This window comes from Galeopterus variegatus, unplaced genomic scaffold (assembly GCF_000696425.1).
Source record: "Galeopterus variegatus unplaced genomic scaffold, G_variegatus-3.0.2 Scaffold179, whole genome shotgun sequence".
Classification (NCBI taxonomy): domain Eukaryota; kingdom Metazoa; phylum Chordata; class Mammalia; order Dermoptera; family Cynocephalidae; genus Galeopterus; species Galeopterus variegatus.
The window spans coordinates 43,923-60,090 of record NW_007726290.1 but is presented as its reverse complement, the minus strand read 5'-3'; positions in this window follow the sequence as shown (position 1 = coordinate 60,090).

Here is a 16,168-nt window from a genome sequence, read left to right as displayed (position 1 = left end):
TTTTTTGCATTTTTTATTTTTTTTGGTCCTTTCTGTACTCTTCCCCCCCCCCCATCAAGACAAACAAATCTAAAACTTTATTAGAAAAATTCCAAGTCAATGAATGGTTTAGAGTGAGAATGATACCAATTCGGTATTTTTTTTTAAATAATGTTTAACAAAAAAGAGAATAATCAGTTAGCATTGACCTAAGAGGCCAGTGTTCTTGAACAACTCAAACCACAGGAAACAGACATTTGAACTGCATCTAAGACTTTGTGATTTCTTTATTTTTGATTTCCTTAGAAATCGAATTGTTCAAACCTACAGGGAAACTTTTATTTTGCTTTATATTTTATTAGCCTAATAATAATATGGCACCAAACTTATATAGCACTTACTCTGTGCCAGGTACTTGTTTAAGTGCTCTGTATATATTAGGTCATTTAATCTATTCAACAACTCTGTGAGATACGACTATTATTACTCCATATCACAGAGGTTCAGAGAGGTTAAGCAGCTTGACCATGGTCACACAGTTAGTACACGACAGAGTAGGATTTGTACTCAAAAAGTCTGCACCCAGACTCCATGCTCCTAGTCATGATACCACATTTCCTATTATGAAACATTAACCATAACATACTCCTCCACAAATAATGAACTTCCAGATAAAACCAATTCCTTCTCCCTGCCCTGAATGCCTACCTTCAATCATTCCACATTGACTGGTTATCCCAGTCTCTCCTACCTCCTTCCCTTCCTATGAAACACCACACCATGTCACATGAACCTTGACAGCTAAGAGAAAATAGAATTCCTTTGTTGTTTGATTTGGGTTGCTTTCTAAAAGAACATCACACCCAATTCTGACCCTTTTTTTTTTTTTTTTTGGAATTCTTTGTTGATAATTTAAATGAGTGTTTTTATGACTTTTTATAGAAGCCTAATTTAAAATGTTTAAAAATTAATCACCCAAGTTACTCATACTCAGAACATCTGCCATCCTACCTCCCCTTATCCCCAAGGTGATTTTGCTAGGTCATGTGGTGTCTTCCTCCTGTCTTCCCTAAAATGTCTCCTAAGTCTTCTTTTCCATTTCAGTAGCAACTCCAAGTGCTCCTTACCCGCAGCCTGGGCTTTTATAACAGACTCTCAACTGGTCTCCAGACCACGATCCATCCCACAAACCACCTCCAGATGAAACTTCCAAAAGCGATGATCTGGTCAGGTCATATTTCTTGCTCTGAAACCCTGCATGGCTTCACTTGTCTACAGAATTCAGTACTGAATCAATTCAGAGTCAGTTGTTACACCCAGGCTCCAACTTAGTTTTATCACTCCTTGGTCCACAAAAATACTTCATTCTATAGGCAAGTTCATAAAGACAGAAAGTAGAATAAAGATTACAAGAGAGAGGCTGGGGGCTGGGGGGCATGAGGAGTTAATGCTTAATGGGTATAGAGTTTCTGTTTAAAGTGATGAAAATGTTTTGGAAATAGACAGTAGTGATGGTTGCACAACACAGCGAATGCAATTAATGCCAGTGAATTGTACACTTAAAATGGTTAAAATGCCAAATTTTATTATGTATATTTTACCACCATCAAAAATTTCAAAACAATATCGTTCATTCTAGCCCAGCTAGACTAAATGCTTTTTTCTCTCTGAATCCTATCCCCCTCACCCCTTTTAAGCTTTATACAAGGCAGAAAAAAAATGGTCTCTCCATATTATTGACAACTATTTCTCAAATCTTGAAAGGCTTCCTGATTTCTCCTTCTGATCACTGATACATTAATCTATTAGAATAAAAAATTTCAGAATGTCTCTGGTGGCTTTTATTGCTTTTCCATCACAAGTTTATAGGAACATTCTTTTCTTTCTTCTCAGTGAGCATAGGTCTTCTAAAAGCTTACAGAAATAGCAAGACAAGTTTATTTCATGGACTCTGCTTTCTAATCAGCAGGTCTCTTTTGGAATATTTTCTCAGGGGAGGTCCCAAATGCTCTGGCTGTCATGCCATGCACTGTGGGTTCTTTTCCTCTTTTCAAAAGCAAGCTGGCTGTTAGATTCCCTAGACCATGTACTAGCCAAATTTTTTCTGAAATTTTTCACATTCTTCCTTTTTTTTTTTTTTTTTTTTCTTTTTTAATAGAAAACACTGATTTCTGCACAATGAGATTTATTTTAGGGAAAAATGATGCAGCACCTAATTTGTTTAAAATGATGCCACAGCTATGGTACAACAGCTTTGCTATCACCGAGAGAGCTCTAAACTTGAAGAGGAAAGATCCTAAGCAAGCCTTGCTTAAAGAACTCTAAGAGTGAGATGAGGGGCATTCTGATGACATGGCCACCAGACACTCACCTCTGTCTCTGTATCTCAGGTGGTCTTGCTGAAGCCTATGGGCAGTGGGGTACAGGTGAGGCCTTCAGCTTTGTGGGAGCCCTGGTGGAGAAAAGCAGTGGAAGTATTTTTCCCCACGGGCTGGGTAAGTACCTGGAGATCAGGCTTGGGAAGACTTAGGATAATGACAAGAGAGTGACAGATGCTAGAAGGAATTTGACCCCCAGTCACCTGGGATTCTTGTGATGAAAGTTGGCATGGATGGTGCCTCCTGGAATTGTCCATGGTGACAGCGTTGACTGATTTTGTTCTCCCATCCCCAAGGCACTCCTCCTCCCCAACACATAAACACAGTGGAAAACCTCACCAGAATGGCCTAAGACTTCTCTCCTGCAACACTGACAACTAACACAGGGTGGAGTTGCATTTGAATGAAGGACAGCAACAGAAGAATCCTATACCCAGCCAAGATATCTTCCATCTGTCAGGCTGAAAGAGAGCTATTCAAAGATAAGCAAAAAGACTCAAACCCAACCACAGATGAACCAGAAGAGGGACCACAAGATGGAAGATGCATAGGAGAGGTCAAAGGCACACAAAAAGGTGTAAAGGGCCGTTTTGTAACCACAGGGCTGACATTTATTGAAACAGTATAACAGACATAGCATTTATGCATCAAACTCTAGAGGCTAAATGCAGAAACCAAAAATTATTAAAAATCCAAGGAGAACTTGATGAAATTACTATTATAGTCAGAGACTTCTAGGTATCTCCCTTAGACAGTATATCTGGGAGGGAAAAAAAATACACCCAATAAACTTGATGTAACTTCTACTTGTAGAACTTTATGTTCACTGAATAGGAGAAATACCCATTATTTTTAAAAGTCCACAAATAACTATAAAAAGCGATCATAAAGAAGTGACATGGGCCGGCCCGGTGGCACACTGCTACAGTGCGCGCTTGGGAGCGCGGCAGCACTCCCACCGAGGGTTCGGATCCCACATACAGACCGGTTCCCACTCACTGGCTGAGCGAGGTGTGGGAGCAACACCGAGGGTTGCGATTCCGTTGCCAGTCCCGGTCCGGTACGGGCGCGACACTGAGGGTTGCGATCCGTTGCCGGACACGAAAAAAGACAAAAAAGAAAAAGAAAGAAAGAAAGAAGTGACATAAATTCACAATTAAAACCTTAAAATTTCCAAAATATTGATGTGACAAGCCACAGTTTTCCAATAAACAACCCTATCAAATTAGACAGAAGCAATTTTAAAATGAGCAAAAATCTTACCTGCTTGAAAACTGAAAAGCAGCTGCTGATAACTTTTGGATTAAGTAGGAAATCAAAAGAAAAATTACCACAGTTCTAGAAAGTAATTAAAAGAAGTGCACAGCATACAAAACCCATAAGATACAATGTAACAGCCTCAAGAAGCGCTTACAGCCTTGAGTGCCTTCACCGCCAAAGAAGGAAGACAAACAAGAGGCTGAAGACTCACTTATATAATTTTCTAAAAAGAACAACAAAATAAATAACAATCAAAGGAACTAGGAAGAGGGATGAAATAAAGATGAAACCCAAAAGTAATAAAATAGCATAAATAGATGGCAGAGATGATAAATAAATCTAAACCCTGCTCCTTGGCGAAGTCTGATAAAATAAATAAACCCCTTAAGATACGGATCAAGGAAGGAGTGATTAAGACAGACAGACAGACAGACAGAACATGGACAAAAAGAGGTAAGATTAGAAAGGCAAAAGGAGAAATAACCACAGACAGAAGGGATTAAAATAATTTAAGATACTGTAATAAGCAACCCTATGGCAACAGTTTTCCTAACAATATTATAAATTATGAATATTGACCCAAGGAAAAAAGTTTAGATTTTTGAATTATCAAAGAGAAGCTGGAAATATTGATAAAAGATCTATCATAATTTTTTTTTAAAAAAACAACCATAAATATTTTGGAGACATTAGACATATTCGAATATGGACTGTATATTAAAAGATATTTGGTCATTAATACTAATTTTCTTTGCTGTAACAAATTAAATAGGACAAAGCCCTTATTCTTAAAACTTTCACACTGAAGTATTGAGGGATGAAATGGCGTGATGTCTGCAACTTTCTACACCCACACACACACACATCCATATATCCCCCAAAATATGACAATATCATTATAAAATACAGTAATCAAAAGAGCATGGCATAGGCGTAAAGACAAAGGGTTCAATGGAACAGACTAGAGTCCAGAAATAAACCCACGTTTACATAGACAACTGATTTTTTGACAAAAGTAATGAAGAAGAGTGAGTGATTTTTCAACAAATGATTCTGGAATAACTAGATATCCATATGCAATGAAATGAACCTGGATCCCTATCACTTATCATATTAAAACCTAAAACTATAAAAATTCTAGAAGAAAACATAGGAGGAAATCTTTGTGGCCTTACGTTAGGCAAAGATTTTTTAGACACAATACCAAACTCCATTAAAGAATGCATTTATACATTGGACTTCACTAAAATGTAAAATCTCTGGTCTTTAAAAAACACTGATAAGAGAATGGAAAGACAAGTGACGGATTGGGAGAAGCTCTCTGGAAAGTACATATCTGATAAAAAGTGTGTATTCAGATTATGTAAAGAGCTCTTAAAACTCAACAGGAAGAAAGCAAACAACCCAATTTTAAAAAGGGCAAAAGAAGTAAACAGATACCTCACCACGGAAGATGTGGCAAATAAGGACATGAAGAAATGGTCAACGTTATTAGTCATTGGGGACATGCAAATTAAAATTTCAAGAGATGCCTATTAGAATGGCTAAAATGGAAAAGATTGCCCACACCAAGTGGCAGCAAAGATGAAGAGGCTCTGAAACTCTCATACGCTGCTTGCTCATGGGAATGTAAAATGTTGTAACACTTCAGTAAATAGTTTGGCACATTCTTAAAAATTAAACATACCTACCATATGATTCAGCAACTCTATTCCTAGTTATTTACCCAAGAGAAGAGAAACTATCGGTCCATTCAAAAACTTGCACATAACTATTCATAAATGCTTTATTTGTGATACCCCAAACAGGAAGCAGCCCAAGTACCCAATAAAAGATGAATGAATGGATAAACAAGTTGTGGTATAGCCACACAGTGGAATATTATTCAACAATAAAAAAGGTTGATGCACTCAACAGCATGGATAAACCTCAAAATAAGAATGCTGTGCGAAAGAAGCCAGGCACCCCAAACCACATATTACATGATTCCATTTATGTGATATGTCCAAAATATACAAATTTATAGAAGCAGAAAATAGATGAGTGGTACTTTGGGCTGCGGGGGGATGGGGGGAGGTTGTGGGCAGGTAGAGAGGTTAGGAGGTGATTGCTAAAAGATGAAGTTTCCTTTAGGGTGTTGAAATTGATCTAAAATTGACTGCAGTGATGGTTACACAACTCTGTGACTATACTTAAAACCACTGCATTGTACTTTAAATGGGTGAATTGTATGGTATGTGAATTATATTCCAGCAAAACTGTTACAAAAGTAAATAAATAAAAGAGGACCCTCTTCCCTATATTGTTATTACAGATAAGTAACAGGCAACTTTACATAATCCTTATTTTTCAAAATCACAGCCCTCTACTCCACAATACTTTTGATTTTTTTCTTCCCTGATTATTTTCCCCACTAGCAATTCTCTCTGTCTAACATACTGTATATTTACTTCTTCTTTAGTGCCTTTCTTGCCTATTAAAATACAACTCAACCTATGCAGGGATTTTTTCCTCCCAGTGGTTTATTCACTATCGTGTATCCTCTTTGCTTAGGCCAGTGTCTGGCACATAACAGGTACTCAATAAATATATGTTGAGCTAATAAATTAGATAATAAATGAATTAGAACCCCTACTTCTACCATAGTGCCTCTGAAGTGATGTCCCTTTTTGGTTGCATATGATAATGATGGTTTCAACCCCAGATTCAGCAGCACCTTATGTCTCTAACAATCTCAAAATTCATATATTGAATTTAGCAGAATGAACCTGTGAGGACATGGGTGGCTCAAAATCTCAATAAACACCAGGCTCTGACATTCCAAGAAGAGTGGTGATCAATGAGTTGTATTTGCCGCGTCCGTCTTAAACTTCAGCATCTGATGGCGCTGTCATTGTGTTAATTAAGGCTCTGTAGTTTTAAGTCACAGAAACAAACTCTGGTGGACTTAAGCAGGAAGGAAACTTATTCAAGGGAAATGTTGGATGCTTACAGGATGCAAGTGAAACCTGGAGAATCAGTTTCATTATGGGAGCTCCAAGGAGCTCTAGCAATCTGGCCAATTACTATATGGAGCCAAAGCTGGGATGAATTAATCCTGGCGTTGTCCATCCTTGCATCACATCTCTCAAGATTCAGAGAGTGGGGACAGAGAATCCAGCTGGTCCACCTGGATCCCATGTTTGTCCCTGGCAGGCAAGACAGTCTTTCAGGACCACGCACTTTGGGGGAAAAGTCATTCCTCAAAAAGGTATAAGGGTGTGTCACCAGGAAAAGAAGAGGTGCTGCTGGACAGAGAAGAGCAAGCCTGGTCACTGCCCTCAGTGTTCTGCCAGGGTCTTTTCATGATTAGATGATTAATGCTTCCATGAGGTGTGATATTACTCAAGGTCCATTCCACAAGCTTGGGTGGGAAAGCAGTGTCATCGTTTTGCGAATTAATAAAAACAGTCTAATTATAAAATAACATCTTCCTCTGAGTCTCTATCTCAGTGATCTGGCAGGAATTCAATGGTCATTACTGGGCATGGGAGTCAGGGGGTGACAAGACTGAGGACCCATGTCTAGGGTCGGCTCTCCTAGGCCCTCTGGTCATGGAGAATCTCCTTCACTCCTATATCTTCCTCACTTCTGCCCTCCCCCCAAAAAACTCAACTTCCTTCCCTCTACCTAAGGTTATTCCTTCAATGAACTTAAGCTTTGGGGGAAAGTCAAGGAGAAAGGCTGTTTTCAGGCAATTTCTACTTGAGATTCTATACACAAACCTCTTTGGTCAATGTGTCTTAAACAGCTCCAATTACCCTAACAAAGTACCACAGGCTGGGTGGCTTAAACAACAGAAATTTATTTTCTCACAGCTCTAGAGGCTGGAAGTTCAAGTGTTGGGCAGGGCTGGTTTCTCCTGAGGCCTCTCTGCTTGGCTTGCAGGTGCCGCCTGCCTTCTCCCTGTGTCTTCACATGGTCGTCCCTCCTTGTGTGTCTATGTCCTAATCTCTTCTTCTTAGGACACCAGTCGGATTGGATTAAGGTATCACCCTATGACCTCATTTTACCTTAATTACCTTAAAGGCCCTATTTCCAAATACAGTCACATTCTGAGGTCCTGGGGGTTAGGACTTTAACATATGGATTTGGGGAAGGGGCACATTTCAGCTCATAACACAATGGGAACACAAAGAAGGAAGAAACGTGGCAAGAATGACACAAATTGATATGCCTCAATGAATTAGCATGGGGACATTCTGTAATTGAGTTAGCAGCCACTTAGCCCCCAACTTTTGAACTCTGCTTCGTCCTTGTATTGTTTTCTGCAGGAACTGCAGAGGTGACTGATGTGGTTGATGGGCATATGCAGTGAACTTAGAGGAAGGTGGGGAGGGGGAAGTTGAGGCCGGGTGGAGCGACTAATCAACAACAATCTTTATCCCCTAAAGGCACACAGAAGCATTTTGCAAGTCAGTTCTAAGCCCCATTCAGTTATTTAACCAGAGAAAGTGGTGCTCCCTGGCCTTAGCTGCCTTCTACCCATGGTCCTGCTTTGTAAAACAACATAGCACGGTGTTACGAGCTCAGTCTCTGGGATCAGACTGCTTTTGGATCCTGGCCCTGCTACTCACAGCAACTGTGCGGCCTTGGAAAAATTAGCCTCCCTATGCTTCAGATCTCCTCCTATAAAATGGGTAATAGTAACACTGCCTGATCCATAGGGTTCCTGTGCCGGTGACAAGCAATATTACACAAAAAGGGATTAGAACAGGGCCTGACAAATACTACGTGCCCAATACACAGTAACTATTATTTATTATGTAGCAGTACTTATCATCTAGCAGCCAAAACATTAAAAATCCTACCTTACAAATTTAGAATCCCCAGATGACTTGAAGAACTATTTTATCCCAAAAGTTGCTCTGCAAATAGAAACAAATACCTCCCTAGCTCTCCAAGTGCCAGATCTCAGAAGACCTAATGCATTTAAAATGCACAGTTGAGACAGCAATCACAAAGTCCTATACTTTATAATTTACAGAGGTCCTTGGATCATCTCTTAGTCCCTGTAGACTCTTGCTTTACATATATTTCTAGTAACCTTGCCTCTCTCAGGCTTCCCAGAAGCAGCAAATGAGAAACTACAGGAGGAAGGTGCTCAGAAGCAGGCACACTGACAGTAGCAAGAAGCGACAGCTGACAGCTTGTCAGCTGAGGAAGAAGGCAGAAAATTAAAAAGCAGAGCAAACAGTCCCACATGGCCCAATAACCCCTGAGGGCTTCCCTGCCCAGCACAATGATTGATGTTCTTAAGGATGACCCGCAGACCCGCTCCGGCCCCTCATCCACGCGGCCGCCCAGCCTAGAAAAATCAGCCTCCTCCTCAGCCCCTCCTCCTCTCTTTCCTCCTACATTTAGTTGGTCACCAAGTCCTATCAATTTACTCTAAAACGCATCTGGAGGTTCTGGTGCTTGACAAAAGGGGATGGATGTCCTGAAATCTTAACACATGGTTCCTGACACTCTGTGGCAACCATCTTATTATTGTTTGCTGGACAATGACACAAGGGACCTCTACCTGCTCTTCCGGCCTCCAGTCTCATTGTCTCAGGGAAGCATCGTCAAGGCGCTGGCGACGGGGACCACATGGGAAGGGTGCTTGAGTGCCTACTGTGTGTTAAACAACATATGCCCCTCGTTCTGTTTAATCAAAAAGTAACACTTCTTGACATGGGCTATTAAAAGTTGCTATTTAAAAAAAGTGTTAAAAGTTTCTATTTTAAATTATGTTATAAAATAAGACCAAATAAATGTATTCAGAGTGGATTAGAGAGTGAAGTAATTAGCTCAATAACTCAGATCCCAAACACCACGACCACTTCTTCCTCAGACCCTCTCCCTCCTTCAACTATACACACAACTGAGGGAAAGTTAGGGGGTGGGGCTAGCTGGAGTGTCTCTTAATTCTTCACTTTGAATAAACAAGGTTTGGTTTTCCTTTTCTGAATCTCACTTTGTTTTTCGGTGCACATGCCCCCATAAGCTTGATTAGACATTCATCCTGTTCTTGGTTTTGCTTTTGTTTTCACACATGGAAAATCTCTACCCTGGTTCCCTTTTGATCCTTTCCCATGCTGCTCTGCAAATCCTCCACCGTGGCCCCGTGGCTGCCATGCGGGGCTGCGCTCCTACGCTGGGTGTTTGGCGTGGGCGCTGGTTTGCAGTGGGAGAGCTTCGATGTGATGGTTCTGTTGCTGGAACCAGAGCTCTCGGTGTGGAAACATGCGGTGTCCACATCAGCGCTCACATCTGGGATTATTATTCTCCACTCGCTTTATCTGAGGCTGAACTCCAGGAGAGCCATTAACACAAACGCTGCAATGAACTTAAGATGTGGATCTTAAGAGAATCCTTATTATCTTCCCTCTTCCCTAACTCTGAACTGAATGCAAAAGTGCTTTGTGTCTTTAATGCAGGCATTTCTAATCATCAGCCTCCTCCTGATCATTAGGTTGATAAAGTGCCTTCCAATTACGAATCTTAAATGAAGCATTTTGTCTGCTCTGAAGCAATTTGCCATTTAGCTCAAAAACCTTTTAGTAAGGATATTAGCTGACTCCATTTAGGTATGTACCTGTTCCGGTTGTTCCAGGGAGCGCCCTTTATTAACAACTGCCACACATTAACGAAATATTGCTATTAACACACTGTCATTGCTTCTGTTGCCTGCACTTCGACTGCTGTCCTAGATTTTCCTTTGTCGTCTGTGTGCACCACGTAATTCCCTGTTCTTGCTCAGCATCTCACTGATCTCTGGCGTGCCCTGTCCCTGGATCAATAGTACCCAGTGTTTGTGTTCTGATGAATCACTCAAGCACTGAGCAGCCCCTCAGAGGGCCGTGTTGCATTGCCCTGAGATAGATTGCCCTTACTCGGTGACATTTTTCCTGCGATGTCTCACAGCTTTGAGGTGTATGTCATGGGATGTCACAGAGACAAGTCAGAATGCTGCTTCCCCGCCAAAGCAAAGCAGAGGATGGGCACAGTTCCACAGACAATTCATACCACCGAGAAGAGGAGATTTTATTCTTAATATCTATTCACCCATCCGCCCACTCTCAGCCTTCCCTTGATTTCCCAGGATAATGCCTATAGAAACTCCAACCTTATTCTGTTTTATTTTAGTCTGTGATGTGCTCAGATCCTGAACAAGAGACCCAAAGAACAAGAACACTTCTGTGGTTTTTTTTGTTTTGTTTTGTTTTGTTTTGTTTTGTTTTGTTTTGTTTTGTTTTGTTTCCTTCTTCCAACACTTTGGGCCAATTTTACATCTTTAGGGAGTGGAAATTGATGCAAATAAAATACTTCTGCTTTGAACTGACAGTTTTGGGTTTTTTTTTTTTTAAGTATGGCTTTTGACCTAAATTGGTCAAATAATTGCATAGGCCAAGGTTGAGACACTCTCAAACTTTTCAGAGACACTTATGTAACCACTTTTTCTATGTCTCCATGCACAATTTCTTTTTATCCTTGCCGTTCTCTCCTTTTGTTGGATTTTTTTCTTCAGATCCTTTTATAAACAATCTAGAACACATGTAAATGATGCCAGAGAAACATGCTCTCTAACTTCTTTGAAAACCTGGGATCACAAATAGTATCTTTTTATTATTTATTAAAGAAATATTTTTAAAACAATATTTAATTCTTTTCTCATTAGACTTCTTGCTATTATCCAAAAGAAGAATATTAAAATTGTCTGTAATTCTTCCTCTCAGAGATAATCACTGTTAACACAGTGCATTGCTACCTTGTCTCTTATAAACAGAGAGAACATGGTAAATGATTTCTGCAAATTTTATGAGTCAAATTTAATGGTAAAACTAGTTAAGATTTGGTAGCAAATTGACATGCTCCAGCAGTCAAATAATAAATTAACTCAAAATGAACTTATTCCTGAAAAGCTAAGACCAGTTCTGATGGGGCTGTCTGAGGAAATTATCCAAAACACACAATTCCAAACTTCTAATGATATTTAGGCTAAGTGTTCTCTAATGAAGGTGAAAAGCTTAATCTCAAAAGAGCAACAAGCTTAGAAACCTGCAAGAAAACTGGATTTGTGTATCAGATGCAGAAATTAGTGCCTGCTAAGAAATGATCCTCCAGGGAATTATTTTTTTAGGACCCCGCTTCTACATATTACCATAAACCAATTTCTTTCATATTTCTGGCTGATGCTATTCTTAAAAGTAATTGTGATCTCCTATGGGGGAGGGTGTATATATCACCTTTCTTTTGAACAACATAGAATGTCAACTTTTCTTTCTTTATACAATTAAAATAGCAACTTGAAAATATAAACACATGGCCAAAATTTGATAGAAATAGATAATCTCTTTTACATTTTGGGGGAGCCAGAGCATGGAAGCTATTCCCTTATGACGGGGAGCTTTTCCAAGGATAGGCAGAGGTTTCAGCAGAGTTTCACTAACAAAAGACCTTGCACAAATATCTTCTTGATGAGAATCAGTAACCCAGTCTGGAAAAGAATGCTGTTATTTTACATAGATTTTATATCCCAGAAAACATTTCCGCCATTGGTTTATAGAAAGAAATAAAAGTAAGGAATAGTATCCCTCTGGTTTTACCCCCAGATAATTTGCTCTTTAGGCCAGTATGTAGGTAAAGATTGCGACTAAGGATTGGTTCAGTTTCGGAAGCTAGGAGAAACAGCCCATATTTAAAGGAAGAGGTAATTTTAAGAGGCCTATGGGCTACTTTGAACTGCACCCATGCTTGGTTATTTCACATATTTATAGACAGAAGCATTGCTGGTTCTACGTAACAGCTACTCTCTTACTTGGGACTGCATGTGCTATAGTGATACACCACTGACCATCACGCAGAACAAGAGCACCCATGGATTTTAACAGCCAATTGACCAGCTTAAGCAGAACATAACCCACATACAACTAGGATCCCACATGGCTGGGGCTCTGAGCTACGTCATATTCAAAGAAACAGCAGTCTGACAGGAAATGGAAATAAAAGCCATTTAAATCTTTACTCTGTCTCACAAGAAAACACCAAGTAGAAGAGATCATTTTTAGTGCAAAAAAAAATTTTCCCTTATGAAGCCTCCCTAGATAACCCTTCACTTTACAACTCTTTTGCACTCCTGACAGTGACTTCTACCAAAACACTCCATTCTCTCTCTCCTCTTCCAAAAACTTCCTGCCTACATCCAGACCCAAAGGGTCTTATTTCTTTATTATATGAATCAATTTACCCTTTCTTGCTTTGTTTTTCATTTTCTCCCATTAACACGATTCTACACAACGAAGTCAGGTCTAAGAGCTGACCACGCAATCAAAAACCAAGAATCCAGGTGCTGTGTATTGAATGTCACCCCAAACTCATTGAAATGCAATCCCCACTGTGACAGTGTTAAGAGGGTAGGAAATCTGATTATGGTATTTGAAAGATGGGGCCATGAAGAGGTGATTAGACTGTGAGGACTGTGCACTTGTCAATGGATTGATCCACTCATGGAGTAATGGGTGTGGTTCTGATGGCTTTAAAAGGAAAGTAAGAGAGGAGGTTACCCTCTCTTGCTCAGCCCATTCACCATGTGAAACCCTGCATTGCTCTAGAGTCACCACCAAAGAAGGACCTCACCAAATGTGTTCCCAGGACTTTGAACTTCCCGGCCTCCAAAATTGTAAGAAACAAATTCTATGTCTTTATAAATTACCCAGTTTCAGGCACTCTGTTATAAGCAAAAGAAATGTACTAATACACCAGGAAACCTTCCTTTTTGATGTCATTAACAGGGACAAAAATGATCAGCTTATGAAATTATAGGCATGCTTGTTTCCTACAAGAAAAAGCCAACTTTCTTCCCACCTGTCTGCTTGCTCCAAAGGCCCGATTCTCCAAGGGAAATGCTATATGCCTTTGAGGAAGGCCTCTGCTTTATGCCCACCCATCTTCTGTATTCCACATAATTCACTCAGCAAGCATTTCTGAACCACATCAGTGTACTGGACATCATGCTAGGCACTGGGTTATCAAGATGAATAAGTCATATGCTAAAATGGTAACATACAAATGGCTATGAGAACCTGTACTATGTTCTTTTATCTTTATTCTTATACACAGAGAATATAGGTAAATACTATATTCTCTGTGTATACAAATGGCTATGAGAACCTGTACTATGTTCTTTTATCTTTATTCTTATACTCAGAGAATATAGGTAAATACTATGTCAAGTGCCCAGATGAGGGAAGGCATCTTGAGGGAGATGGAATCTGAGTTAAAATATAAAAAACACGGGAGAGAAAGGTGTTGTAGGCAGAAGGAACAGCATTTGCAAAAGCACACAGAGAATATAGGTAAATACTATGTCAAGTGCCCAGATGAGGGAAGGCATCTTGAGGGAGATGGAATCTGAGTTAGAATATAAAAAACACGGGAGAGAAAGGTGTTGTAGGCAGAAGGAACAGCATTTGCAAAAGCACTCCTCTAGAATAGAGAAGAAAAGCAAAGAGGGGCATGATAATCATCTTCAAAGTTTTGGAGGGTGCTCATGTGGAAGGCAAAGAAGACTTGTTCTAAGTTACTCCAGGGCTGAGAAATGGGTAAATAGGAAGAAATAAGAGAAGCCAGTTTTACTCCATCTAGAAAAAGAACTTTCTTATACATGGAACAACCTAACAATAGGATAATAATAGCAAATGCTTACATGCCACATATCACATGTGAAGCACTGTTCTCAGTGATACATATCGTTTACGAATAAACATGCGCACATGTATATAATTATACATATAATTATGTATTATATACAATAGTCTTTATACATTAGGTATAAAAATTACAACTATAAGGTACAAAAGTTCACGAAAAGACTCATATTATCTTTAAGTTCGATTTCTCCAGGAACTTTTTGCAGTAGCCTCGTATGCATGTGCTGTGTGTGTGTGTGTGTATACAGTCAATTCTCATATTTTATACATTAGGTATAAAAAGTACAACTATAAGGTACAAAAGTTCACGAAAAGACTCATATTATCTTTAAGTTCGATTTCTCCAGGAACCTTTTGCAGTAGCCTCGTATGCATGTGCTGTGTGTGTGTGTGTGTATACAGTCAATTCTCATAGCAGCCCTCTGCTACTTTTATCCCCGATTTATAGTTACAGAAACCAAGGCACAGAGGTGTTAGGTAACATGTCCCAGGTGCCACAGTCAGCAGTTGGCGGCCCCTGGATGTGAACCTCGGCAGTCTGGCCTTTTGTTCTCACCACTGCTCATTCTGCCAGGGGACTAGCACGTTTCCTGTCACTGAAGGATTCCAAGTGACAGTCGGGTGGCCCTTTCATAGGAAAGCCCTAAGCGGGCTTCCTGCATTGAGTGGGAGGCTGAGCTGTATCACTTCTAAGGCTCCTTTCTCCTCTGAAGCTGTGAGGCTGGCAACATGTCTCAAATTTTCCTTATAGGTTCCTAATGTGTAACTCCTAACCACGCTTCTTCAATTCCCCTTTCTTCTGTCCTCCATTCAAAGCCATGGACTTGTCCAGCTGCCAAACACCATCTGTCCTTGCTGCCCAACTTGCCACCACCCTCCCATCTTGCTCTCTCCCAAGCCTTGGTTATAGAAGTTGACTCAGCCTTTCTGGAAAAGTCTTTCCACTTTCCCCTCCTGCCTCTCAGGTTCTCTTATTTGTATTTTCTCCCTGCCCCCCTCTTTGCAATTCCATCTCCCAGGTCCAGAAATTACTCGGGCAAAGACAGAATTTGCCTCTGAGAGTACTGGGGAGAGGACAAGAGAAGGAGCAGGGGGAGACATGGCTAGTCATACACGAATTAGTCTTGCCCTTTTCACGGCAGCATCTTTTCAGGGTCACTCTACCAACATGACTAAGAGCTCCTCGGGTCCAGAGAGCAGAGCACAAGGACAGAGGAAGAGGGAAAAGTGAGTTCCGTGTGCCAAGCTTGGCCATCGAGGCTGGGGGCTTTTTGCTTAAGGGTCTCTCAGACTTGGCATGCAAAGGGGGAGCCATTCTAGAAGAATCCTCAGACATTTCTGTCTGTCTTATGAACAGCTGGTGACTCCTATACGAATCTGATTAAGCATCTTTCTGGCTGCAAACACTTCAAATTCTATTTTTAAGATTAAGGACATTTTCCCAAAATGAATCTCACAGAAGATTGGCTTCAGACATTTTATCCCCAACACACCATTTTGTGATGCAGACTAAATCTCATTACAGAAATTACTCCAACCTGAAGCTTGGCCAAGTCAATAGTATTGATTGATGAAGCCGGGAGGTCAACGGTCTGTATACAATGCTTCAGACCAGACCCGTTGTTCTTTAACCCTGTCAGAGTACTGGCTGATACTCCTTCCCCTGCCAGCCCCTCCCTAAAATAATAAATGTCAGAGAAAATGAAAACTGATTGCATTTGATTCAGTCAAATGAGGCAAGATGCAGCTGCGATTCAGTCTGGAACCTGTGCTGGAATCAGTTCTGTCGCTGGAACTTGGGCGGGTTTCGCTGGTCAC